A 26204-nucleotide genomic window follows, 5' to 3' on the forward strand; every position below is an offset into this window, starting at 1 on the left:
GGGCTTTGTTCTGAGCTCGCTGAGCTGCGCGCAGGTAGCTTGGCCAGCTCGGAAAAATAAAAGCATTGTGTGGTCACGTGGCGGCTCTTAACGCGGGACCCCTGGACCCCGCCTCCAGGGGCTGTTGTTAACATTTCAGGAAGTTCAGGGAAATCATTTACCTGCTGCCCAGGCCTCCTTTTTTGCCGGAATTGCCTCGACATGGCGTGTCCGCACGGCACCCTCACACGGGGTAGGTGCCGGGCGGATGGGACAGGATGCCTTCGAGTAATTCAAAGCTAGGAAAGTGGAGTCTCCCTTAATACATTTACTTTCGTGGTGGATGAAATTATTTCACGCAGGAAAGATTAAAAGAAGCCTTTGTTTGGCAACCAATTAACTAGATCATTTCTAAGGTTCCTTCCAGCTTTTAGCATCCCGACCCTTTGCGGTGTTGGACCCTGGGCTCCCCGCCCACCTCCATCCAGGGCCAGGCTGGTCTTTGAGCTAGTTACACTCCTGCTTCTGCCTCTTTCTTAATCAAAAGAAATGGGGAGATGGGGAGGTGGTCTGTCGAGGGCCTATTGACCTCGATGTGCCAAAAATCATTTAATCATTTCACAATACCATGAGGGGGGTGGGATCACGATTCCCATTTGACAGATGCATTCACTGAGGCTCAGTGAGATGTGCACATTCATCCATTAGACAAATTTGAATTAAGGACCTGGTATATGATGGGTCCTGAGGTGGAAGCTGGAGGTACAACAGAGAACAGAATAAAAGTGTTCCATACACTCCTGTCTAGGAGGGGAGAGAGGGCCCTGATGAAATCACCCCACAGATAAATGGTGTTAGGAGAATTTAGTCTGGGCTAGGAAGAGCTTCCTGAAGGAGGTGATGTTTGAGCCAAGATTGGAAGCACGAGTAGGTATTAACCAGGCAGAGGGATGGGCCCTTGGCAAGCAGAGGGAATAGCACTTACAGAGCCCTTGAGACAAGAAGAAGCTTAGAGTTTTCCAAGGACTAAGAGGTGTGTGTGGCGAGGGCGTGATGTAAGGTGCCGCGCAGTGAGTCGTTGAAGAGGTAGGCGGGGATCAGCTCCAGACAGCATCGTAGGCCTTGAGTGCATAGAGAGGACACAGAGAAAGAGAACCCACTGTGTGCCAGGCTGTCATATGTGTGATCTCCTCTGCTCCCCCAAGCCACCCATCCCATTTCCACACGGGAGAACTGAGGCTCAGACAGGGCAGGTGACTGCGGGTCACGCCGCTCGTCAGAGGCAGAGCCAGCCTTCCCTGATCCACAGCCTGGGCCCTCCTCAGCTCCCCAGCTCAGGCCTGGACCCACCAGCAGCCAGCCCTCCCTCCCAGTACCTCAACCCTCCTTTTCCAGTGGGAGATTTCCTGCAGGGAGAGCCCAGCCGGGCTCTGCTCGGCCCCACCTTTTGGCTTCTGGTCTGTCTCTGTGGCATCCTTGCTTGGAATAAGAGAAAGAAACTTGGGGTCTGGTAACTGTATTCCGCTGAGCCTAATTAAGATGCAGATTTGTACAGTTAACGAAGAAGGCAATTCGGAGGCAATTTCGCCGGTGACACGGGACTCGGTGCATCTCTGCTTGGTTGGCAGGTCTGAGGATAGGGGAAGTGTATGCGCCGGCACCCACCAAGCTGCATCTGGCTGGGCTCCAGGGGTAAAGTTTTCCTGCCGGAGCAAGATAACCCACCTCAGGAAGAACACATTGTGCAGAAGCTGTTCGGATCACGTGACCCCTGATGTAGGGAGCACCAAGTTCCAGGCTCCTGCCACCTTCCTCCCCTCTGGGCCCCATGACCCCCACCTGCAGGCTCTGCCCTGCCCTGGCCTCTTGATGTGGGCAAGGAGGGGTTGAAGCAGTTCCCTGGAACCAGACTACCTGGGTTCAAATCCCAGCTCTACCACTCCTTGGCTGTGTGTCTTTGGGCAAGTTTCTTAACCTCTCTGGGCTTCAGTTTCCTCTTCCATGAAATGAGACACTGATAGCATCACCTGATAAGGCTGCTGTGAAGATGAAATGAGGTAGTGCATGGAAAGCACTTGGCAAGCACCTGGCCCATGAATGTTGGACGTTTTCATTAGCTCTGCCAGTTCCCCAGATTCCGTATGGGTAGTTCTACCCACAAAGCCTAGGCTAACAGAGTTCTCATTGCTGCTGTCAGAGGCCCACTGTCTTAGAGTTAGACTTTCTTCAGGTCCTGGAGGCCCCATCCTTGTGGTCCATCTGGCTGTGAAGCTGGGGTGCACCCAATACCTGCCCTTTTGCATGGATGGCCACCTGTCGGTTGGCTGTTTTCCCATTTTAGATGTCAGAATTGGCCTGCTAACCTGCACTTACCTGTGGCACCCGACCCCACTCCCTCCCACCACCACCTCTATGGCCCCTCTACCTGTGGCCAGATGTATTTATTTATAAATGTTATTCCACTGACATCATCATTATTAGAGCTGATATTTTTGGAGTGTTCCCTGTGTCGAGCTCTTTACCTTTAATTATGTTATTGCATCCCCACCACAATTTACAGATGTAGAAACTGAGGCTCAGCGAGTGACTTGCCCAAGGTCACACAGCTGGTACAGGGTAGAACTGGAGCTCAAACCATGTCTGTCTGACTCCTAACCTCATTCGTAAGCCCTCTAGTCAAGCTGCTCTTCAAGTCCCAAGTGCCTGCTGTGTGCCAGGCCCTGTGCCCTGCGCCTGGGGCAGAGAGACAGCTGTCTTTATCCTCACGGAGCACAAAGACTTGAAGGAGGGGACAGACAATGACAGAGCAGGGTGGAAGTGTGGTGGTGGAGGGGACTCGGGAGTGGTGTGTGCGGGGCCGTGGAGAGGACCTTAGTCTTCCTAGGGAGGAGTCAAGAAAAGAAGGGGGGCTTCCCTGGTGGCGCAGTGGTTGAGAGTCCGCCTGCCGATGCAGGGGACGTGGGTTCATGCCCCGGTACGGGAGGATCCCACATGCCACGGAGCGGCTGGGCCCGTGAGCCATGGGCACTGAGCCTGTGCGTCCAGAGCCTGTGCTCTGCAATGGGAGAGGCCACAACAGTGAGAAGCCGGAGTACCGCAAAAAAAAAAAAAAAGAAAAAGAAAAGGAAAGAAGGGATCTCAGAGGAGAGAACACTGGGCCTGAGGGTTGAAGAAGAGTGGAAGTCTCTGGAGGTTTGCAGTGGAAAGGGTGTGACTGGAGGAAGGAGCGGCAGGTGCAGTGGCATTGAGGTGTGAGGTACTGGGGTGCGTTGCAGTTTAGGGGCCAGGGATCACCAGTGGGCAGGGAGCAGCAGTGGGAGGGAGAGGCAGGAAAGGTAGGTAGAGGCCAGGTCATGCTGAGCGTCAAAGGCCAGGCTAAGTCAGAACTGACTAGAGGTAGGGAGTGGTGGCCTGGAGTCTGAGCTTCTCCACTTACCTGCTGTGTGACCTTGGACAAGACCCTTTACCTCTCTGAGTCTTGGTTTCTTCATCTATAAAATGGAGGAGGACTAATCAAAAGGCCTCTCTCCTAGGGTAGTTGTGAGGAGATGCACAAAAACAGAGCACAGTCTCTACGGAGTGCACCGTTAATCAGCACAAAGCGCTTCCTCTTGCTGGCCAGGCGAGGGGTGGGGGGAGTGCATCAGGAGCCCCTGCGTGAGAGCTGGGCGCTGTGAAGAAGAATCAAGCAGGCTAAGAGGTTAGATATGACACGAGAGAGGGCTTGGGGAGGAGAATTATTTAGACCAAACCGACAAGGAAGGTGGCATCCGAGCAGAGATCTGAACGAGGTGGAGTGCACCATGGGAAGGTTTTAATTAGCAGTTTTGCGCCCAAAGCAGGCAGCTAACAGGGCCCTCAAAGCAGCGTTGTCAAGTCATAAGGAAAGGGTGCAGCCAGGCGCTACATGTGGGCTCCTACTCCAGTGAATTGCAACCGTAGATGCCAAGCTCTTTTATTTCCAACTGTGATGGGAGTACCTATTGTCAACATGTAAATCTGACAAATTGGGAAATGAAACAGCATTTCATAATCACAAGTAGGCCTTTTTCGGTTATCTTTCATGATCACAGCTAGGTCTGGCCCCCTCTCCAGTTATGGCTACATCCAGGGCAGCTGCAAAACGCAGGGCTTGGGCTTCCCCAGGTAGGACCAGAGAGCAAACCCTGGGCAGCTCAAGTTAGGATGATACATGCAGAGGATTTAGACGAACATTGACAGAGACTGGGATTTCAAGATTCTCTTCTGTTCTCATTTGCCCGGGCGGGTTCACAACCCTACCTGGGGTCTAAGTGTGCTTCTCATGGTCTGAGAAAGGACTGGGGACCACTTTGTCCTGTGGGCTTAGATGCAGAAAGGTTGGGCTCTTGGCCAGTCTCTGTTGTTTGGGACAGTGTTTCTTAGACCACCGATAACAGAATTATCTGGGACTCCTTATTAAAAATGCAGCCTCCAGGCCTTGTCCCCGACCTCCTGAGTGCAGGTCCCTGGAATCTGCGTTTTACAAGCTCCCCAGTGGTTCTCATGCACTGCAACGTTGGGGGGCGGGGGACGGGTCAGGGCACCCATCAGAAGAATAGTTGTAATTGGGACTGTCCTGGGACCGTCAGGGCATGCGCTTGCTGTCCTGCTGGCTGCTGGCTCTTCCCGGCCAGGTTGGTGGCGGGGTGGGGCGTGGGGAGGGAGGCTGGCCACATCCCACGGTATGTATTTTACGTGTTTTTGCCTCGGAGAGAACTGCGGCAGGAATAAAGGCAAGGAATTTCAGGAGCTGGTGTCTGTCATGCTGTGAGGCAGCGTGTGTGAGAAGCTCTGCCGTACTTCAAATGAGAAGAAAAAAGAACTTTGATATAAATATTCTGGAGGCAAATTGTCACTTACAGATGGATTCTTTCCAGCCTGGACACAATTTTTATTTCTCTCTGGTGAGTCACTGTAGAAACTGCCTTTTTCTCGCTGCCTCTTGTGAACAAAGGACACATTTCAGGGAGAGGCTGAAACCTCCCAGGGACAGGACTGGGACATTTCCCCTTCCCCAAGTCCAGTTAGAGGAGCCAGTGAGGCCATCACAGAGCCCCACCCAGTCCTGTGCTGTGGAGGAGCCACAGAGACTCCTGACAACCGAGGGGGTGGTCGTGCTGCCCTTAATAATCAGCCTTCCTTCTTAGCTCAGATCTTGCCCTCTCTTGTCTTGTTTTCAGACTGTCTGGCTGCCATCCTGCTGGTTTTAATGAGAAAACATTCCCAAGTACCTTCTGACATTCATTCATGCATCCATCAGTTGTGTAGCATAGTAATTAGAGCACGGGTTCTGGGAGCCATCCTCCAGTGGCTTTCCATCTCACGCAAAGTCAGAGCTAAAGTCCCTCCCACATCTGCAAGGCCCTCTGTGATCTAATCCCTGTTACCTCTCTAACTTCATCTCCCGCTCACTCAGCCCTAGCCGTACTAACTTCCTTGCTGTTTATTGAACACGTCAAAGATGTGTCCACCCCAGGACCTTTGCACAGGCTGTTTCCTCCTCCTGTGATGCTCTTTACCCCAGATGTCTGCAAGACTCATTCCCTCACTTCCTTTAGGTCTCTGCTTAGAAGTCACCACATTACCCTGACCATCCTAAATAAAATAGCACTCACCCCAAACGTCACTAACCCCCTGTTTTCCTCAGAGCATTTATCAACACCTCACATAGTATTTATTTACTTGTGTGTTTTTTGGTTTTTTTTTCTCTTATGATCTGTCTCTCCCCATCAGAATGATATCTTCTTATGGATGGGAACTCTGACTTGGTTACTCCTGTTTTCCCAACATCTGGAGTATATGAAGTGCATTTTAAGCCCTTAATAAGTAATGATCAGTTGATTGAATGAATGAATGCCTGGCTCTCTTCCTTACTAGCTGTGTGACCTGGAGCTCCTTAGCATCTCTGAGCCTCAGTTTCCAAGTCTATAAAATGAGCAAGGTTATGGGGGTTTGCATTGTAAATGAGACAGTGCATAAGTGCTTAGCGTGGAGACCAGCACACTCCAAGTCCTCAGTAAATGATGACTGACCTTAGACTATTCTTACTTAGACCAACAAAGTAAGACAGAATGTGCTAAAGAAAATGAAAGAGATTTGCAAAAGGGCTGTTGTGTTGAGAGGTGGCAGCAGTTCCACCCAGATGGCTGGAATCAAGAAAGGCTTCTCAGCGGGGATGGCATTGGAGCTGGGCCTCTGGATTGGACAGGCTCTCAGCAGGTCCTACTCAGTTTGAGGAATGATAGTACAGGATGAAGGAGCAGTGCGAGTGAAGAGGCAAAAGGGAGAGTGGTCAGGCATGCTTCCTGAACTTCAGGGACTGCAAAACACAGGGAGGGTGGGGGGAAGCAGAATAAGGTGGAAGCATTTTTTTTCTCCCTGGAAGAAGAGAAACCAGTGAGTGCAACAATAGAACTAAGAGAAAGTCTGATTTTCGGTCTCCTTTTTAGGGCAGACGGCTTTGCAGTCAGTAAAGCAATCCCTGGGCATCATTTTGTTGGCTCTCCACAATTCCTTCTCCAGGGAGGCAGGATTTATTAGGTGTTTGTAGTTCTACTCTGGAGGTCACCTGCAAATAACCCTGAATGGAGTATCACATCCCTACAATACCTATTGGTTATGGTGGAATTTCTGGGCACAGTGGTTTCCTTCTGTCTTGTAGACTAGGAAGAAATTCACAGCACAGGTGTACGGGGAAACCAAGAAGGAAGGTGTGAGGCAGAAAGACTATATGGTTAACTTAAGAAAACAGGAGGACTAACATTTTTCTTTCATTCATTCATTCATTCAATGAACACTGAGCACTTACATGCACGAGACAGTATATTCAGGCCAAGGGCCCAGTGGCCAAGACTTCAGACACTTTGTATATGTTTAATTTTCTACCTGATTGAAAAAGACATTTCTGTAACTTAAGGGAAGTTGGGGAGGCTGCACAGGTTTCATCTCAAATGTCAACTCCAATTGATTTATTATGGCTGCCCAGAGAGGGTTTCTGAGACAACAGTGTGGACTCAGCAGAAAGGAATCTGGTGATTGATTAGTAATGTCTGCCATGGGTCTAAGCGGGAGAACAGTAGGTCAGATACCGCTCATTTGCAGGAATGAGATGTGTATACACCTATAATATGCTGACCTGAGGGTTTGCAACAGAAGAAAATAATTTCTTGAGTCTGCACGGTTGGTGAGGGTGATGTGGCTGATAGCTCACCATGGAGAGCTCTGGGCATTCAGGACAACAAAGGGGGAGGAACTGATGCCCCAGGACGGTAACTCAGAAAGGTAGGTCCCCTCAGAGGGGTGGTGTCCCCAGACTTTTACAGTTGTCTCGTCCACCCCTCAGTGGACACTCGCTTAATGCCTCTTCCCCAAGCATTAAACTTTGTTCTCATAGAAGCATTCTTTTTGCACTCATATTTCACCTTCCTGTGTCATATGTAAGTTGCTAGTTGGTATACAGTAAATGCAATCAGAACACACAAATTTGGAAACAGAGCTATCTCTTAGTTTTTGTACAACACAATGGTTGGGAACAGAAGGTGTAAAACTAGAGGTGTTAGGTCGCTGTGTTTACTTGGGGGTGGAGGGTGGCGAATTTTGGTTAATCCAGTGAATCAGTTAAGTGGAGGTTAGTGAAGAGAGCTACTCCTGTAAACAAATAGTTGTCTTTAAAAAAAAAGAATTCACTCTTCATATTCTGTTTTGTAGCCATTTTTTTCCCCCTAAACAAAGAGTAGAGGCATCTTTTTATGTCATCAGATACCTTCTCACGACAGTATTATAGATGGCTAGGGGTCTACCATTAAATTGATCCCTTTTTGTTGGACCTTTATGTAGTCTCCAGTTTGGGACTATTACAGGGAACGTTGCCTTTCAGCTCCTCCAGTGGGTGGTGGAGAGCTATGAACAGTGAGGGTGGGAGGAGCAGAGATGGACAGGAAAAGGGACTGGAAGGTGGGGATGTAAAACGGGGCAGCCTCTGTGGAGAACAGTGTGGCAGTTCCTCAAAAAGCCAAACATAGAATCACCATATGACCATCAACTCCACTTCTGGGTATTTGTCTGAAAGGATTGAAAGCAGTGTCTTGAAGACATACTTGTACACCTGTGTTCATAGCAACATTATTCACGGTGGCAGAAGGGTGAAAGCAACCCAGTGTCCAGTGACAGATGAATGGATAAACAAAGTGTGGTCTATAAATACAGTGGAATATTATTCAGCCTTAAAAAGGAGGGAAATTCTGACACATGAGATAACATGGATGAACCTTGAGGACATTATGTGAAGTGAAATAAGCCAGAACACAAAGGACAAATACTGCGTAAGATTTTACTTGTCTGAGGTTCCTAGAGCAGTCAAATTCCTAGAGACAGAAAGTAGAAGGGTGGTTGCCAGAGGCGGGGAGGGGGGGCGGGGAGCTGTCATTTAACGGGGACAGTTTCAGTTTTGCAAGATGACAAGAGTTCTGGAGATTGGTTGTGGAACAGTATGAATATACTTAACACTACTGAACTTTACACTTAGAAATGGTTAAGATGGTAAATTCTATGTTATGTGTATTTTACCACAATTTAGAAAAGGTTTTTTTAAAGGAAACATGTGAGTAGATGTAGACATTAAGTATCCACAGCTGCTAAGATTATCCAAAAATGAGGCAAGCAGACATTGTGTACCAGCTAAAGAAGCGCCTGAGTCTGATCCGGTCTCTGGAACCAGCGGCCAGTTTGCAGAGGGACAGAGGAGCCACTAAACTGGACCCTGGCTGTGCATTCGGCAGCGTCAGACCGGGAGGTGCTGCAAACTCCTAGGCTCTTCCAGTGAGCACATGACAGGAAATGCAAGGGATGGATGGGGAACCCATAAATTAAAAGAGGCCTAAGAGATCAGATTTTTCAGATGGGCCAGAATGTAGTGTCCAGAGATGCACATTTGGGTAATAAAACAAACAAACAAACAAACAAAAGACATAGGAAGTGATTCCTTAAAAGTCAGGATAGTGGTTACCGTGCGGGCTGTGAGTGGGATGGGACATGTGCACTGGGCTTCCAGGATTGGGGGCAAAGTGCTGTTTCTTTTCTGAGTGGTGTTTGCCTTATGATAATCCACTAATTCATACGCTAGATGTGTGGTTTTCTGTGTTTATGTTTTATTTTACAACAACAATAAAAAAAAAAAAACCCTTTTTAAAAGGAAGGGAGGGGGCTTCCCTGGTGGCGCAGTGGTTGAGAGTCCGCCTGCCGATGCAGGGGACACGGGTTCGTGCCCCGGTCCGGGAGGATCCCACATGCCATGGAGCAACTAAGCCCGTGCGCCACAAGTACTGAGCTTGCGCTCTAGAGCCCGCGCGCCACAACTACTGAGCCCGCGCGCCACAACACTGAAGCCCGTGCGCCTAGAGCCTGTGCTCTGCAACAAGAGAAGCCACTGCAATGAGACGCCCGCGCACCGCAACGAAGAGTAGCCCCCGCTCACTGCAACTAGAGAAAGCCCGCACACAGCAACGAAGCCCCAACGCAGCCAAAAATAAATGAATAAATCTTTTTTTTAAAAAAAAAAAAAAGGAAAGGAGGAGATTTTGGGTACAGACAGAGAGAAGAGTCACGCTGATCCAGATAAAACCCAGGTTCTGCCTCCTGTCAGCTCCGTGACCTGTGGGGAGTTACTTAACCTCACAGTGTCCTCATCTGGAAAAGAAGTTATAATAGTACTTAGCTCCTAGCATTGTGCTGGCCTTTTAATAAGACAACGCATGCACTCCCCTAGCACCATGCCTGGCCCAGAGCAAGTGCTGTGAATGTGAGTTGTTGTGCTCCTGGAAATAAGAAGCCCCAAATGCCATTCTCATCTCCACTCCAACCTGCTGCGTCATCCTGGTAAAGTTGCTTCTCTGTGGTTGGATGCCTCCTTTCCCTGATAATCCCCGTCGCATGTAAGATTGTTAACCGAGGTTGTAGGTTGCTTGCTGGGACCTGTGGAGCTCAAGGCTGAGCCTGCCCAAGCTTGTGTTTCCTCCAACAAAGCCTCCGTCATCCCAGGAAGCAGCAGGCGAGGAGAGGTGTGGAATTGTCAACGCTTCCCATGTCACCGGCAGGTGAAAATGCACCCCAGACACAGGACCGAGACAGTAAATTGCTTTCTGTCATTTTCTGCAGGGAGAATCATGCTGTTTTTACCCTAGTAAGCTTGGGCTGTCTCCCATAAGCATCGGTTGCCCTCTACTGCCTTCATCAGGCTGGGTGAACATGGAGAACAGCCGAGTGGAGGGCAGTGACAGCAACCTCGGGGGAGGGTTACCTGCCCGTCGGAGCCGCTTTGGACAGAATACTGCTTCCCCAGTAGCGTGAAAGTGACGGCCAGTCCTCGGTTGCTTAACTGAGCTAATGGGGAAATCAAGTCACACGGAGAGCCTGGAGTCGCCGCTCCCTGAAGTATCTGGACAAAGGAATATGTTTGCAAGAAAATTTAATTTTACGTCTAACAGTTCAGTCCATGTACTGGTAGCTACTAGACACCTCCACTCACCCTACCTTGGATTCCCAGGAAGATTCCCTCTGAAGATCCCTTTCAACTGGCAAATCCTTTCATGTTAGGAAACCCCTCCCACCTCCGCTCCATCTCGAATGCTGTAAGGAGCTGCCTGGTTTCTTATTTATTTATTTACTTACTTATATATTAATTATTGTGGTAAAATATACATAGCTTAAAATTTACTATTTTTAAAGTGTCCAGTTCAGTGGCATTAGGTACATTCACATTGCTGTACAACTGTCACCACCCTTCATCTCTAGAAATTTTTTCATCTTGCAAAACTGAAACTCTGTACCCATTAAACATTGACTCCGCATTCCCCCACCTCCAGCCCCTGGCAACCACCATTCTACTTTCTGTCTGTATGAATTTGACTCTTCTAGATATGAATAGAATCATAGTGTTTGTCTTTTTGTGACTGGCTATGTCACTTAGCATAATGTCCTCAAAGTTCATCCATGTCATAGCAGGTGTCAGAAATCCATTCCATTTTCAGACTGAATAATATTCCATTGTATGGATACCCACGTTTTGTTTATCCATTTATCCATCGATGGATACTTGCATTGGTTCCACCCTTTGGCTATTGTGAATGATGCTGCTATGAACATGGGTATATAAGTTTTTCCTTAAAATTATTCATCAATCCTTCATTCCAGTAATTGGGTAGTTATTGTGATTTTTATGGGGTACGAATAGGTACCCATAGTTTGCTAACACGTCTCTTTAGCACTTACCCCCTGGGCTTAGGAACTGGAGAAAGAGCGAAGTAGCAGGAGGCAGGGGCCGGGTGGGGATGAGGGACAAAGCAACCAGATCATGGGGTCCATTCCCGTCTGGAACTTCCCGGGATTGGGAAGTTTCTCTTGACAGCCAATTATGAAAACTGTGATTCTTTTCCATTTCGTGGTGTCCATGATTGTTTTCATAAGAAGCTAAGTGGTTTACACGTGATTACAAATCCCAGGTGTTGTGTGGAATTTTAACTAAAATACCCAAATCTAAGGCTCTCTGCCTGTCACTTATCCCTTTGTTCAACTTCCTCCGAGTTCACGGCACTATTTAAATTGCTTATAACCTGTGGAGGTTTTAGTGAGTTCTAGAAAACAAGGAGAGGGAAAAACTGGTGGAGAAAAGCAGGATTGCACATTTAGGAAAAAGACAGGAGACTGACAGAAAGCAACGGTGGTCCAAGTTGCCGACTGCTCAAGTGCTGTGTGGCAGGCCGACTTACATGCGTGTCAAGGCTGAGCAAGTGGTCCCCTATATCCAGGGTGGTTTCAAGGCACTGGGAAGCATCCACCCTCCACCCTGAAACAACCCTCTCTCCTTCTCCCAGTCAAGGTGCCTCGCCTTCCACCCTTCGAGCAGTAGTAGTTGTTTAAATGCGTCAGAAAGAATTTTCCCTTTTCGGAGCTACTCTCTTAAAATGCAGGTGCTCTATAAAGAGCAAACTGAATTTTCAAGCAATAAGGACTTTCTGGGTTCACCTAGCTTGGTGGTTAAAAAACTGTGCTCTGAGGGCTTCTGGGGAGTTTGGGGCGAAGAGAAAGGGAGAGCCTGTGGCAGATGGGGCTGTGGGTCCACTGCTTCTTCACTCCAACCAGAGCGGTCTGCTTTTATCTGACAGAAATTTTTACGAGAACCCGTAGTTGCACTCCCAAGGAAGGGGGTCGAGGGGGAGCTTGACAGCCTCTGATCTAGCGCAAACCCCTTGTTTGACAGAGGAGATGCAGAGAAGTTGAGAGAAGGGTTCAAAGTCCCACAGCAAATTCATTCAACAGATACTCACCGAGCACCTGCTATGGGCCAAATACATAGCAGATAAAGATGTGCGCACACATCCCGTGCCATGAAGGGCGGGCTCTTGTGTGCAGGGTGACTGCACAGCAGCCTTCCCCACCCACGGCATGCGACCCTCACGCCCCACAGCAGTGACACCGTCTCTCCTGGACACGCCAGAGGGAACAGACGTGCCTTCTCTTTAGTGTATTGTCATTCCCCTCCCCCTGTACTGTTTCTTGTGCTGTGTGTACCTACTGTGTGCCAGCTGTGCCAGCATGGGAGGCTCCAGGTTGACCCAGACACGGCTCTGCTTCCGAGTAACTTCCCGCTTAAAGAGGTAGAAGCTCTGCTTAAATGACCGCTTTACAGAGTCAGCACTCAACGTCCTAAGGAGGCACTGATGCCTTTGCAGCCTTGGTGTCTGGCTGGGGGAGAGAAGAGACCTATGTAGCCAGGGGAGGTGGCACTGGAGCTGGGCCTGTCTTATCTTCCCAGCTTTTAGGTTCAGAATTTGGACGTCAGAGTCAGGCAGCCCAGCAGGGCCGTATAATAGTGTGGGCTTGGGCAAGGGATGGGGACAGAGTCTCAGCTGAAAAATGTGGGTGGTAATAACAGTTCCCACCTCAGGGGGATGCTGTGAGGATTAAATGAGATGATGCATGTCCAACTCAGCCTCAATAAACGTGGTTCTTATTTCTACGCTTTAGAGATAAGGTGATGGTGGGAGAGAAGCACTGCAGACAAAGGCACCACCCAGCCACAGAGCAGAGAGGGGAGAGTGCGCAGTGTTGAACAGGATGCGCCATCCACTTGTGCTGAGAGCAGAGGAAAGGAGATGCGTGGGAAACAGCTGGGAAAAGTGGATCCAGGCAACAGAGGGGCCCCTCTGACCCCAAACTGAGGACCTGCGCCCCCTGAAGTCATTTATTAGCTCTAATAGTTGTCTTGGAGAGTCCTTAGGATTTTCTATGTGCAAGATTGTGTTATCTGCAAATAGAGACAGTTTTACATCTTCCTTCAAGTTTAAATGCCTTTATTTTGTCTCCATGCCTTGTTTCTGCATTGCTTTTAATTCCTTTTGGTTTTGACTAGGTGAGAACCAGGTATGGCTATAGAGTCAGGCATCCCTAGCAGGAAGAACAAACAGCATTTGCAAAGGTATAGGGGATGAAAGAGCCAGACCTATTCAGGGAAGGTGGAGTGTCAAAAGATGAGGCTACCCAGTAAGTTGGGTCCAGATGAAAAAGGTAGGGTCAAAGGTTTTAACATACACCCGGTCACTGCCTGGCCCTCTGCTTCAGTTTCCAGAGCGGGATCTGTTTCTGAATGTTCGTCTCTTGAGCTTTTGTTGTGCTTATTGCAGGAATGAATAAAGAAGAGAAGGCACTGGGACAGCTAAGTGGATTTATGGTGCCCTTCAACAGGTCAGAGAGATTGGAGAGTGGGTACGAATAGAGCAGCGCCAATGCAAGCTGAAGTTTTTTGCTGGGGGGAAGGGAGATTTGAGGGCAAGCAGCTGACACAGGAAGCGGCACTATGGCATGACAGATGGGAGAAGAGTTTCTTTAGAATTTTTTTTTTTTTTTTGCCTCTTTGAGAGTCTTCAGTAAATGTTTAAGTTATTTTCCATCTTTCTTTTTTTTTTTTCCTGGATGTTGGACTTGAGTTTCTTCTGAATGTAATACCATGGTTGGACTGGACACAAGGCAGCCCAGTTTTATTTGGGTTACACTTGAATGATACCTACGGGGCTTACCCTATGTATCCTGTTACATCCTGACAGCAGTGGCAAGTCACTAAAAGAGTTTCAAATAGGAGGAAGGAGTGGTTGAACTAGTGGTTTTAGAAAGATTATCTGCCTTTTGTGTGTAGGATGGGCTGAAGGGGCCAAGACCAGGATGGGGATGGCCAGCTGGGAAGCTGTTAGGACGGTCGAGAGGAGGAGATACGTGTTATCAAAGTCTGCACCACAGAAGGTAGCACTAATGGTCATCACCTCCACCCTTCAGTAATCTGTGGTGCAAAATCTTAAAGCAGTGAGGGGGCAGCAGCTGGGAAGGAAAGTGCCTTTACCTCGGGGTAATTAAGATCTTAGTCATATCCTAAGGCCCTGGATTGTCCTTGTGTAAATACACACCCAGAAAGAAATTTGTTTGAGCAGCACAGGACTTTGGTCTGCCCCTTGAGACTTGCCTTTGCCTTCTGCAGGGTTTGGAGGAATCTAGAGAGAAATACTTTTTTTTTTTTTTTTTGGTCTCTTGACTCACACACACCCTCCACAGACTCTCCCTCTGGGAGTGAGTAGAGTCTGTGCTTACATTTGCCGAAGGAAACAGCCCGACGTAAGGTTTGCTGTCAGTCACTGGGGAGGTGATGGCTGTGGACTGGCCAATTAATCAGGAAGACAGAAAGTTCTTGGATGGACTAGGACCCAGCCTCAGCATTCCCTAAAGCACTTTGGAACGAGGGGGAGCAGTGGGCGTCTTAGTCACGTTTGCATCTCCAGCAGCTTGGCCTTGCGTAACACCTGGTACCACGTTATTGCCTAATTAATAGTTCCTGAATGTATTAATGAATTAGCATCACATGAAACCCTGAAAACGGTCGTGTTGAGTCAGGGCTCATGTGCTAAAGGCAGGGTTTCTCCATTTACTCATTCATCATTTACTGAGCTCCTCCTACCACTGTGCTTCGGGTTAGGACGATGGTTTGAAATCTTGGCCGCACCTGGAGAGTTTTTGAAAATCCTAAGACCCAGACCACACTCCAGACCAAATAAATCAGAATCATGTCCAAGGGTGGGACCTAGGCATTAGTATTTTTTTAAAGCTCCTCGTGTGATTCCAATGTGTAGCTAAGGTTGAAAACCACTGGGCTAAGTGCTGAATTATAAGTGAATATCATATTGCCTCTGCCCTTGTAAGGATCAGTCTAATGAAGGAGACCTGATTTCATTTATTCATTCATTTATTCATTCAGTAGAAGACAGAGATTTAAATGTCTTGATAGAGATAAGGAAACAATACTGTGGAATCCCAGAGGAAGGAATGCTTAGAGGTGGCTACATGATGGGTTTTGTACAATAAATAGAAGTTCATCAATAACTCCCTTCCTCCTCTCTGTGTCCCTCCCTCCCTCCATTCTTCCCTCCCTTTGTTCCCACCTTCCTCCCTTCCTTTCTCTTTTCTTGCCATCTTCTTTATCAACCTTGCCACAACCCCCTCCCCTCTTTTCATCCTTCTCACCTACTTTGTTCCAGGCAGGCTCTGAAGTAGGCCCAGAAGGAGACAATAGTAAACAAAGATGTGGTCCCAACCCTCAAAGCACATTCTCTTCCAGGAGGAGGGAGTAACATGTACAGAGCCCAAAGCCTGAAAGAACCTGAGTGTTTGGGGATAGTGAACTCATTTTTATTGGAGTTGAGTGGGTCAGACACAAAGGAAATGTCATGCCAGCAGCCTGAAGAGTTTTCACTTTTCCTTAGAGACATTTAGGAGCAAAACAATTGTATGATGAGATTTAAAACAGTATTTACTGCATTTTAGGTGGTACTTTATGACTCTAAATGGTACTCAGATGTGGCATTAATTAACACTGACTCACAAGGGCTTGCAGTCCTTCTGACTACATCCAGGAGAGTCTCCATTTGGTGCTGGTAGGTCTTTAACACCTATCTTACACCTGCTCATCTTTTTTTTTTTTTTAACAAAGCAGAGCCTTCCTCGAAATGTCTGGCTAGAATTCAGTCACACTGTTTTTTGCCACTCTATTTATTCTTATGGAAAGTTTCTATAGATGACAAAAAACAGATGACTAGTTTTTCATATATAGTAAATGAAGTTAGGCTAAAAAAAAAAAAAGGTGGATCCATTAGAAAATATACAAAGGAAACGATGGTATAAGAGACACATAGATCCAGTGAAGATTATGATGGGGGTAGGTAAATAACTGAAGGGGAGAGAAGGTTTATCAGGTTTTCTTTTTATGGTTCATGCTTTTGGTGTCAGATCTAAGAACTCTTTGCCTTGGCCTGGACCCTGAAGATTTTGTCTAATGTGTTTTTCTAAAAGTTTTATGGTTTTATGTTTTACCCTTATGTCTGTGAACCATTTTGAGTGCATTTTTTTAATGAAGTATGAGATCTCAGTTTTTTCCTATGGATGTCCAATTGCTCCAGCACCATTTGGTGAAAATTCCCTTGCCTCAGTTAAATTGATTTTGCATCTTTGTCAAAAATCTCTTGGGCATATTTGTGTGAGTCTGTTTCTTGGTTCTCTATCCTGTTCCATTATTCTCCACTGATACCGCAGTCTTGATTACTGTAGCTATATAATAAGTCTTGAAATCACACAGACTGATTTCTTCCATTTTATTTTTCTTGTTTAAGATTATTTTAGCTATTTCTAGTTCCTTTGCCTTTCCATATAGATGTTAGAATACTCTTGTCCTTCTCTGTAAGACATCTTGCTGAGATCTGGATAGAAATTGCATTAAATCTGTACGTCAATTTGAGGAGAACTGACCTATTTACTATGCTTACTTATTTCCTATGAATCTTCTAAGCTGTGGACATGTGTATCTCTCCATTTATTTAGATCTTTTATTTCTTTCATTAGCGTTTTGTAGTTTTCAGCATAAAAGTCCTGTACAGGTTCTTCATATGAGAATGTATTGACTTTCCTTTATTCCTTAAGGATATTTTCATTGAGTGTAGGATTCTGGGTTGACAGTTCTTTTCTTTCAGCACCTGAGAAGCATTGTGTCACTTCCTGCCCATCTCCATACTTTCTGAGGAGAAATCTGCTGTCATTCTTATTATGGTAAGATGTTTTTTCACTGGCAGCTTTCAAGATTTCTTTCTTTGTCTTTAATTTTCAGAAGTTTAATTATTATGTGTTTTGGTGTGGGTGTTTTTTGGGGGGGGGCTGGGAGGTTATCCTGTTTGAGGTTCATTTACCTTCTTGATTCTGTAGGTTTATGTCTCTTGTCAAATTTAGGAAGTTTTCAGCCATTATGTCTTCAAGTATCTTTTCATCCCCAACCCTCTTTTTCATCAACTTCCAAGACTATGATTACAGGAATGTTAGCTCTTGTGTTACTGTCCTGCAGGTCCCTGGGACTATGGGTTTTTGTTTTGTTTTTGTTTTTTGGTTTTTTTCAGTCTCTTTTTCTTCTGATGTTCAGATTGGGTAATTTCTATTGTTCTGCCTTCTAGTTCATTGATTCTTTCCTCAGCTTCCTCCATCCTGATGTTGAACGCTTCCATTGAGGGTTTGTTTTTTTTTCAGTTATTAGATTTTTCAGTTCGAAAATTTCCATGTGGTTCGTCTTTTTTATCTTCCGTTTCTTTGCTGGGACTTGTTACTTTTTCATTTGTTTCAAACATGTTCCCATTTGGACATTGAGTATTTTTATGTTGATTACTTTAAAATATTTGTCAGATAATCCGAACATCTCTGTCATCACTGGCTCATTACTTCCAGGTGGGAATAGAAGTCCAGGTTCCCCACTTGGCTTCTGTGACAGTTGAAGGGGGAGGGGGTCTTCATTACTGATAAGTGGGGTGGGCGGGGAGGAGTTCTGGCTCCCCACCAGGCCCCCAGGGATAACTCCCTGGCTGGGAGGCGTTGATGTGCCTCCACTTGCACTGTGGAGGTGGATGCAGGGCTTGTATCCACCTGATGGGGATGAAAGTCCCTACTAGGGATTGGAGGGATACCACCCCAGTGAGGGGGGGGGGGTCACCTTGTCATAGCCTGACAAGGGGAGAAATCTTGGCTCCCCACTCAGCCTTTGCTGGAGAGGATGGGAACAGGGCTCCAGTGTTTTCTGTGGTGTTTGGCTGCAGTAGAGCAGTTATTGTCTAGAAGTTTTCTCTTTTCCTGGTCTGCACCTTTCTTGTGTTTATGTCTAGACACAGCAGGCTTTTACTGTGGCTTTTTTTTTGGTTTGTGCCCTCTGGTGTTTTGAGTTGCCAACTTCTTTAGCTCAAAGTCTCAGATGTATTTGGCCAAATGAAAACCCAGGGGACTCATTGCTGTGTCATTCTTTGGGTCCTGGATTCCAAAGAATAACTAGTGTGCCTTTGCCTCTCCATTTTTCAGAGTCATCGTATGTTTATTTTAAATATGATGTCCAGGGTTTTCTAATTGTACTTAGCAGAAGAATAGGGGAAAGTACCTGTACCCCATCTTCCTTGAAGCAGATGTCTTAGTATGTTTTAAAAGCTTCCCAGGATCTTGGTATGTTTTAAAAGCTCTCCAGGCCAAGGTTGAGAACCACTGGTATAGGCTGTAAGCTCCATGAGGACAAGGATTGTGTTTATCCTTCACCTGTCATAACATTTGTACCTGATCCCTTGATATGTAAAGACTTTTTGGGCAGATGGATGGATGGATGGATGGAAGGAAGGGAGAATGGGTGGATAGATAGATGGATGGATGGATGAGTGAATGAATGAATGGCAGGATGGAACCAGCAGCCAGACTGTTTCACACACACACCTGTGCCCCAGTACATACCTGCCACTGACAAGTCTGGCCCTCAAACCAGTGGGAGGGCTTGACCAGCTGGTGGCGCTGAAGAGCCCTGGTGTGGGGTTGGGGTGGCCCCTGCACAGCCAGGCACCCGGTCACCTGATTGAAGGAGGAAGAGACATTAAAGAAAGTCCTGATCACCTGGGAGCTCTCGCTTGTAAGCACTGCATCTGCCTCTCCTTTCTCTTCTGCTGGCTCTTTTATTTACTTCAGTATCGTAAATTTTTTTTCTTAAGAAGAGGACAGTCTGGATAACTTTGGTCTTTGAAAAGCCTTTCTCGCAGCTTAATCTCCAGGGATTTGGAACAGAAAGAAAACATTTTTCATGTCCTGAAATGATACGTGTGCATGTGCTGGGCCTGGTACCGTGTTTGCTGCGTCCTTGACTAATGTCAGCACGGATGTTCATATTTCCAGTTCCATGAAATCATTATTTAAAACATTTATTCACTTTTCTCACTGTAGCGAAAAGGAGGGTTAGTGAGGGTGGGGAGGGGGGTGTCTGCAGCTCATTCAAATGTCTTAGCAGGTGGGTATCACTTGGGCCTTTAAATGAAACTTGCTCTTCAGTCACCCTTGGAGCTTAGTGCAGGGTAACCAATAAACTGCCGAAGTCTCTGTTTGCACATCTCTAAAATGGGGGCAAGAATGATTCCTTTCTTATGAGGTTACCAGCACTGTGAGGATTAAATGAGGAAGACCTCCCAGCCCAGTGCAGGTATGTAGAAAGTCTTTGAAATATTACTTTTCTGTTTCTCCATTGCTTTTCTAGGCCAGAGGATAAGAAATAATGGAGCTGGACTTTTTATACTTCTTTTCTTGGCCATTTAGTGATGATTAACCTTCAGCTTCCCTTTCCTTTACCTAATTAAAAAAATCCCAGCCTGTCACACCAGGGGTGGGGGACGGAAAGGGCAGACAAACAATCAAGCAAGTCCAACCTTCCAAAACTCTTGAACCAAATTATACAAGGAGAGAAAACCATGGAGGTGCACGAAGAGAGGGATGATGCAGCTAAATCATTTCTGTGTCTCCACTTCTGATGATTAACTAAGAAGTTGTGTGTAGCATTTCACTCTGCTTCCTTTATAACAAACCGTGAGGTACATTTTGTCTAAAACTTAGTACCAGCTAAAGTTGTCCTTCTGATAAGCAACTAGTTTGCTTCCATTTAAATGACACTAGAATCTTGTAATTGATCCCGTTTTCCTCTTTGCTCTGGCTCCTGGGAAACTCAGAGTCAAAACTGTGGCCCAACTATAGTGGTTCTTTAGGACCCACCTTTAGTTTCATCCTTCTTTGTCTAACAAGTCTTTATTTCCTTAAAAAAAAATCCTGTGGTAGGTATTTCGGGGTGCAACAGTAGTGCGCCAAAATAGATTTTTAAAACAGACAGATCTGGAAACCCAGGCAGCTTCTTTCCTGGACCACTGAATTTCTTTTTGAACAACTTTATTGAGGTATAATTTACATGCCATGAAGTTCACCCATTCTAAGTGAATTGTACAATTCAATTATTTTTAGCAAATGGACAGAGTTATACAGTCATCATCGCAATCCAATTTTAGAACGTTGTCAACACTTCCAAAGACTCCTTCCATTCCCATCCCCAGTCAACCACTAATAATAAACCCTAGGCAACCACTAATCCACTTTTTATCTCTATGGATTTGCTATTCTGGACATTTCATATAAATGGAATCCTACAATATGTGACCTTTTGTGTCTGGATTCTTTCATTTAGCATGATGTTTTTGCAGTTCATCTGTATTGTAGCATGGATTAGTACTTTGTTCCTTTTATCGACAAATAATATATGGATATGTCATATTTTGATTATCCACTCACCAGTTGATAGACATTTGGGTTGTTTTCAGCTTTTGGCTGTTATGAATAGAGCTAGAAATATTCACACACAAATACATGGACATATATCTTCAGGTCTCTTGGGCATATGTCTAGATATGGAATCGCAGAACCATCTGGTAACCATGTTTAACTGTTAAGGAACTGCCAGACTTTCCACAGTGGCTGTTCCATTTTACATTCCCAGCAATAGTATATGAGGCTTCTAATTTCTCTACATCCTCATCAGTATTTATTACTGTCCGTCTTTGGAAATTATAGTCCTCCTGGTGGGTGTGCAGTGGTGTCTCATCGTGGTTTCGATTTGCATTTCCCTAATGACTAACGATGTTGAACATCTTTTCATGGGCTTGTGAGCCATTCCTATATCTTCTTTGGTGAAATATCTATTCAAATCCTTTTCCCATTTTTACATTGGGTTATTTGTCTTCTTATTATTGAGTCGTAAGAGTTCTTTATATACTCTGGATACGTCAGATATATGATCTATCAAATATATGATATACAAACATTTTCTCCCATTCTGTAGCTTTGCAGTTTCTCAGGGAATTTTTTAGTTGTGATGAAGTCCAATTGAGCAATTTTTTTCCTTTATTGGCTGCGCCTTTGGTGTTGTGTCTAAGAAATCTTTGGCTAACTCAAGGTCATAAAGATTTTCTTTTCTTTCTTCTAAAATTTTTGAGAGGTTTGGCTCTTACATTTAGGACTTTGGTCTGTATTGGGGTAATCTTTGTGTATGGTGTGAGGGAAAGGTCCAAGTTCATCTTTGTGCACGGAGATACCAGCCATTCCAGCACGTGCATTATTGCATTTGTCTGCTGCCTTCTGTCACCTCCTCTCCTTCTGCCTGGAGGTGAGCAACACTGCCCCCCAGCGGCAGCCTCGGCCCTCACTTCCCTGTCACTTCGGTTCACGAGACCAACAGACTCTTGACTGCACAACTCTGATTCCAGTTTTCTGGAGGAAGAATTGGACTGATTGGCCCATTTGGGATCAGAAGACAATTTTTTTTTGGTCCCGTCACGTGTGCCTAGGTGTCGAGTTTACATGATGTGACTTTGGCTGCCAGGGCCCATCCCTATGTGGGTGGCGGTTCTCAGAGAGGAGGCTTGGTATGAGCTGGGCAGATAACCCAAAGGTGTCTCTCCAGGGTCATTATCTCATATTCAGCACCCTGGATCCCCTGTGAACTAGATTCACACTTCCAGTTCAGGGCTCACGGGTCAGATCCCCCAAATGTGTTTTTGCTTGACCTGTGTTTAAGTGTCCAAGAAAACAAATGAAACAACTGACTAATTGACAACATTAAAAACTAAAAGATTTCATGCAAAAATTCAGTTTTTAGGCTTCATTTTAAAATTAGAGATCTGGGCCTGCTGTGGTTGGTGGCATCTGAGTGGCAGCTGTCCTTTTTAGACAAAGCATATCCTCTCCTGGCTGCCCCAGCCCCCATCTCTCTGTCGTGCTCCACACACAGTCCTCTGTTATTATTAACTTTTCCTGCCTGACTCTGTAGACATTTGAATGTGTACCTCCACCCACCCCTGAAAAATCTTCAGGGCCACTGCCTGCCCACAAGGTCATCTGCCTCTGGAGTCTTACGCAGAAGCAAACTGTGGGCCCAGCATTGCCCTAGATTCCGAGTCAGCCACATTCCCGCAGCACTGGGCTCCTAGCGGAATTTTGCTGTTTGCATTCAGCTCTCTGCACCACTGCCGGTGGCACTGATAAACATGGGTGTTTTATGGAAATGATGTCCGGGACAGACTCGATGAGAATATGCCGTCCTTGGGGCCCCCTCGTGCATGGCATCTCTTTCTTAGAATTAGAGCAAAGAATTTAATGTTCTGGCTTACTTGACCACACTAACCGTCCAATGCAACTGGGGCAGAGGGCAGAGCAGTTGGAATGGGGAGTGACAGGTGAGGCAGTTTAGAATGTATCAAGAAAGGAATCCCAAACTCTCACTTTTTACTAAAGAAAATAAAAGATGTTCTAAGGATGTGGAAGACATTAAAAAATTTTTTTCCCAGTGGAATAAATCTATTTTATTTTGTTTTCTAAAAGGAGTGCAGTTAGTTCTTATTCTCCCTATTATAAAACTAAGATGTCTTTGTTGTTGAAATCTTGGAAAATACCAAAGATGATAAATATCATTTACTACCCGGAGGAAACCACTGTTAACATAGCAGAGACTCACTCTCTCTCTAAGCCTGTTAATAGAGTTGACATCATCCCGTACAAACAATGTCTGTTGTAAATTTAATTTCATCATAATCATTTTCCCATATCATTACTGGTGCCCCATAAATGTGATTATCGATGACTGTAGCTATCCCATAATATGTGTAGTTCCCAAATGTTAGATTATTTCCTTTTATTTCCTACCATGAATAATGTTGCAGTAAGCATTTTTGTGCATAGGTATTTATTCATGTTTTGGATTAACATGAAAGAAATTTCCAGAGGTTTCCGAGAAAACGTAGGAGAGTTTGCTGGAAGGTATTAATACTCATCAACAGGACAAATCTTATCTCAAATTTTTGTTGGCTTAAAGATCCCTGTGAAAAGTATGCCCACACCTTCTGCACTTAGGTCCTACTTCCTGTGTCTTCTGCTGTGCTTTATCCATGTGCGTCTTTTTTTCAGAGCTCATCCAGTAAACTTCTTTTGAGCATCTATCGTGTGCCAGCACAGGAGAATGGCAGGTGTGGCCCCTACCATCAAGTAGGGCGTGTCCCCTTTATGGCCCTGGGTGTTGACCTTCAGAAACAGTGGGCACACTCCCTGTCCTAGAGGTACCCCCTTGTAGTTGGAGAGAACCAAGTAAAGAAAGAATGATAAGATAGCTGATGTACAGGGGAGTGTTGGAACTGTTGTGGAACACAGAAAGAGGAGCAGCTAAGAGCTTCGAGGCAAGAGGGCGCTCCAGGCAGGGGAAACAGCACAGGCAAAGGCATAGAGGGTAAAAGTGAATCCTTATACCTAGGCCCCAACCTGCGTCTCCAGACTCCTCATTCTGTGCTCCAGTCACTTCCAGCGATTCCCTCCCAGCTCCTCAAACTCAGCTCTGTACATTTATTCTTTCTTTTACTCACCCTTACATTCCTCTTTCTTCCTCCCTGCAAACTTCTACTCATCCTTCAAAGCCCAGTCACACATCACCCATTCTGTGATGTCCTTCTTGACATTCCCACTGTACCTTGGGAGAGGCTGTTCCTCCCTCCCCTGTCCTGCCACCTGCTTTGATCTTACCTTAGTTATCACACTTGTCCCAGTTGCATTGTAGAATTTTTAATTTAATTTTTCTGATGCTGTTTATCTTTTGCCTTTATTCTCATCCTAATTGACAAATTCCTTGAAGTCAGGGGCAGTGTATCAGTTAGGATTCGGTTTGGGTGTGCATGATAGAAAAGCCAAGCTAATCCAGATGTGGTTCTAGCTGGTATGGCAGCTCCATGATCATCAGGGACCTCAACTCCTTCCAAATCACTGCTTCACCTTCCTCATTTTGAGCCTCTTCCTCATGGTCCCAAGATGGCTGCTTAAGCTCTATTCATCCTGTCAACATTCCAGCCAGCTGGAAGGATGAAGAGCCAAAGAAAAGAACACATCCTCCCTTTAGGGTTGCTTTCTGGAAGTTGCAAACTACGTTTTCATTTCCATTTCATTGGAACTTAGTCACATGGTCATACATGTCAGCCACAAAGGAGCCTGGGAAATGTAGTCTCTATTCCAGGCAGCCATGTTTTCAGTTAAATAACAGAAGTCTATTTCTAAATAGAAGAGAACCGATATTGGGAAACTGTTAGCATTTTCTGCCACAGTGAAAAACAGGGAGAGGTCAAGGATGATTCTTCTGAGCTCAGCAGGGCTGGCTGTGGGGTCGGTGTGTCACTCACCAAGAAATGGAAAACACAACAGCTGCTTTTAAATGAGCACTTCTTATATGTCAGGCTCTGTACTAGGTGTTTATCCCCATTTTAGAGGTGAGGAGTACTGAAGCTTCTTGAAGTGAAATATCTTGCCCAGCTAATTAGTGCAGAAGCAGGATGAGAGCAGAGGTTTGCTGATTTACAAAGCCTGGCTTCTTAACTGCTGCACTATTCTGCTACCCGAATGAGCTCCAAGCCTTCTGTGGACCAGCATTGCTGAAATGAGGAGGAAAGTGGAGAGGGTGAGGCCACCGGGAGCCTCGTTTCCTGGTAGTATCTCTTCAAATCCTCCAGTTCCTCTTGCCTCCCCTTCCTGGCTGTCAACAGAAATTCCTGCCCGTCGACCCCCTTTTTTTTTTTTTTTTTTTTTTTTTTGCGGTACGCGGGCCCCTCACTGTTGTGGCCTCTCCCGTTGCGGAGCACAGGCTCCGGACGCGCAGGCTCAGCGGCCATGGCTCACAGGCCCAGCCGCTCCGCGGCATGTGGGATCCTCCCGCACCGGGGCACGAACTCCTGTCCCCTGCATCGGCAGGCGGACTCCCAACCACTGCGCCACCAGGGAAGCCCCTGTCGACCCCTTTTATCTAAAACCAACAATTACCACTGAGAAAGCAGGAGTATTTCTGATTTGGAGCCAGAGCCACCTCTTCTTGGATACCTCCCGTGATGGGCTGCTTCGTATCTCTCAAGACAATTCATTGCACTGTTAGATAACACCTATTTTTAGAAACTCCTTCCTTACTTTGAGCTGAAAGCTGTTTTCTTTGGCATATTCTTCAGTTAGATCAGTGATTCTCACCTACGGATCATTTTGCTTCCCAGTGGATATCTGGAAATGTCTGGAGATATTTTTGGTTGTCATGTCTGGGAATCGGGGGAGGGTGCTGCTGGCGTCTATTGAGTAGAAGCCAGGGATGCTGCTAAACATTCCAACCATGCACAGGACACCCCTTCACAGCAGAGAATTATCCAGCTCAAAATGTCAGTAGTTAGACTAGTTTTGAATCTTGGCTTCACCAACCACTTCTAGCTGTGTGACCTTGAGTAAGTTGCTTCACCCCTCTGAGCCTGAGCTCACCGTTTCCTCCTCTGTACCTTGGGATCATCAGAAGACCTCCCTATGGGCTTGTGGTGGGCACTTGATAACCGATATCTGAAAAGCCCAGGGCTTGACTTACCATCTTAGCTGCCACAGGCGTCGCTCCCAGGCTGTGGATGGACTGTTGGCTACCTTTGTTTATTTGCTGGCACATGGACCTGATTGGATTAGACTTGTAATCACTCTAGTAAAAATACCACTGCAGCTAATTTTTTCTTTTTTTTTGAATAAGCATGGTCTTTTTTTCTTTTTGGCTGCACCGGGTCTTAGTTGAGGCACGCAGGATCTTCGTTGCAGCATGTGGGATCTTTAGTTGTGGCGTGCAGTCTCTTAGTTGCGGCATGCAGGATCTAGTTCCCTGACCAGGGCTCGAACCCGGGCCACCTGTATTGGGAGCTCGGAATCTTAACCACTGGACCACCAGGGAAGTCCCCTGGTTTTAGAATGGAGCCACT

The 26204-nt window shown here is 46.2% G+C and overlaps 1 protein-coding gene across 4 annotated transcripts in view; it reads left to right on the plus strand.

The window, feature by feature from the left end:
• Positions 1-26204, plus strand: part of HRH1 (histamine receptor H1) — an 83509-nt gene that overhangs the window by 46311 nt on the left and 10994 nt on the right. The window contains exon 1 of one of the 4 annotated variants that reach the window (XM_067755482.1): positions 17058-17133. The exons of the other annotated variants lie outside the window; for them this stretch is intronic. The gene's annotated coding sequence lies outside the window, so the exon portion shown is untranslated. Of the gene's footprint in view, positions 1-17057; positions 17134-26204 lie in introns of those variants that run through there. 4 annotated transcript variants of the gene reach the window in all.

The sequence above is a fragment of the Pseudorca crassidens genome, chromosome 10, assembly GCF_039906515.1.
Source record: "Pseudorca crassidens isolate mPseCra1 chromosome 10, mPseCra1.hap1, whole genome shotgun sequence".
In the NCBI taxonomy this organism is placed as follows: Eukaryota; Metazoa; Chordata; class Mammalia; order Artiodactyla; family Delphinidae; genus Pseudorca; species Pseudorca crassidens.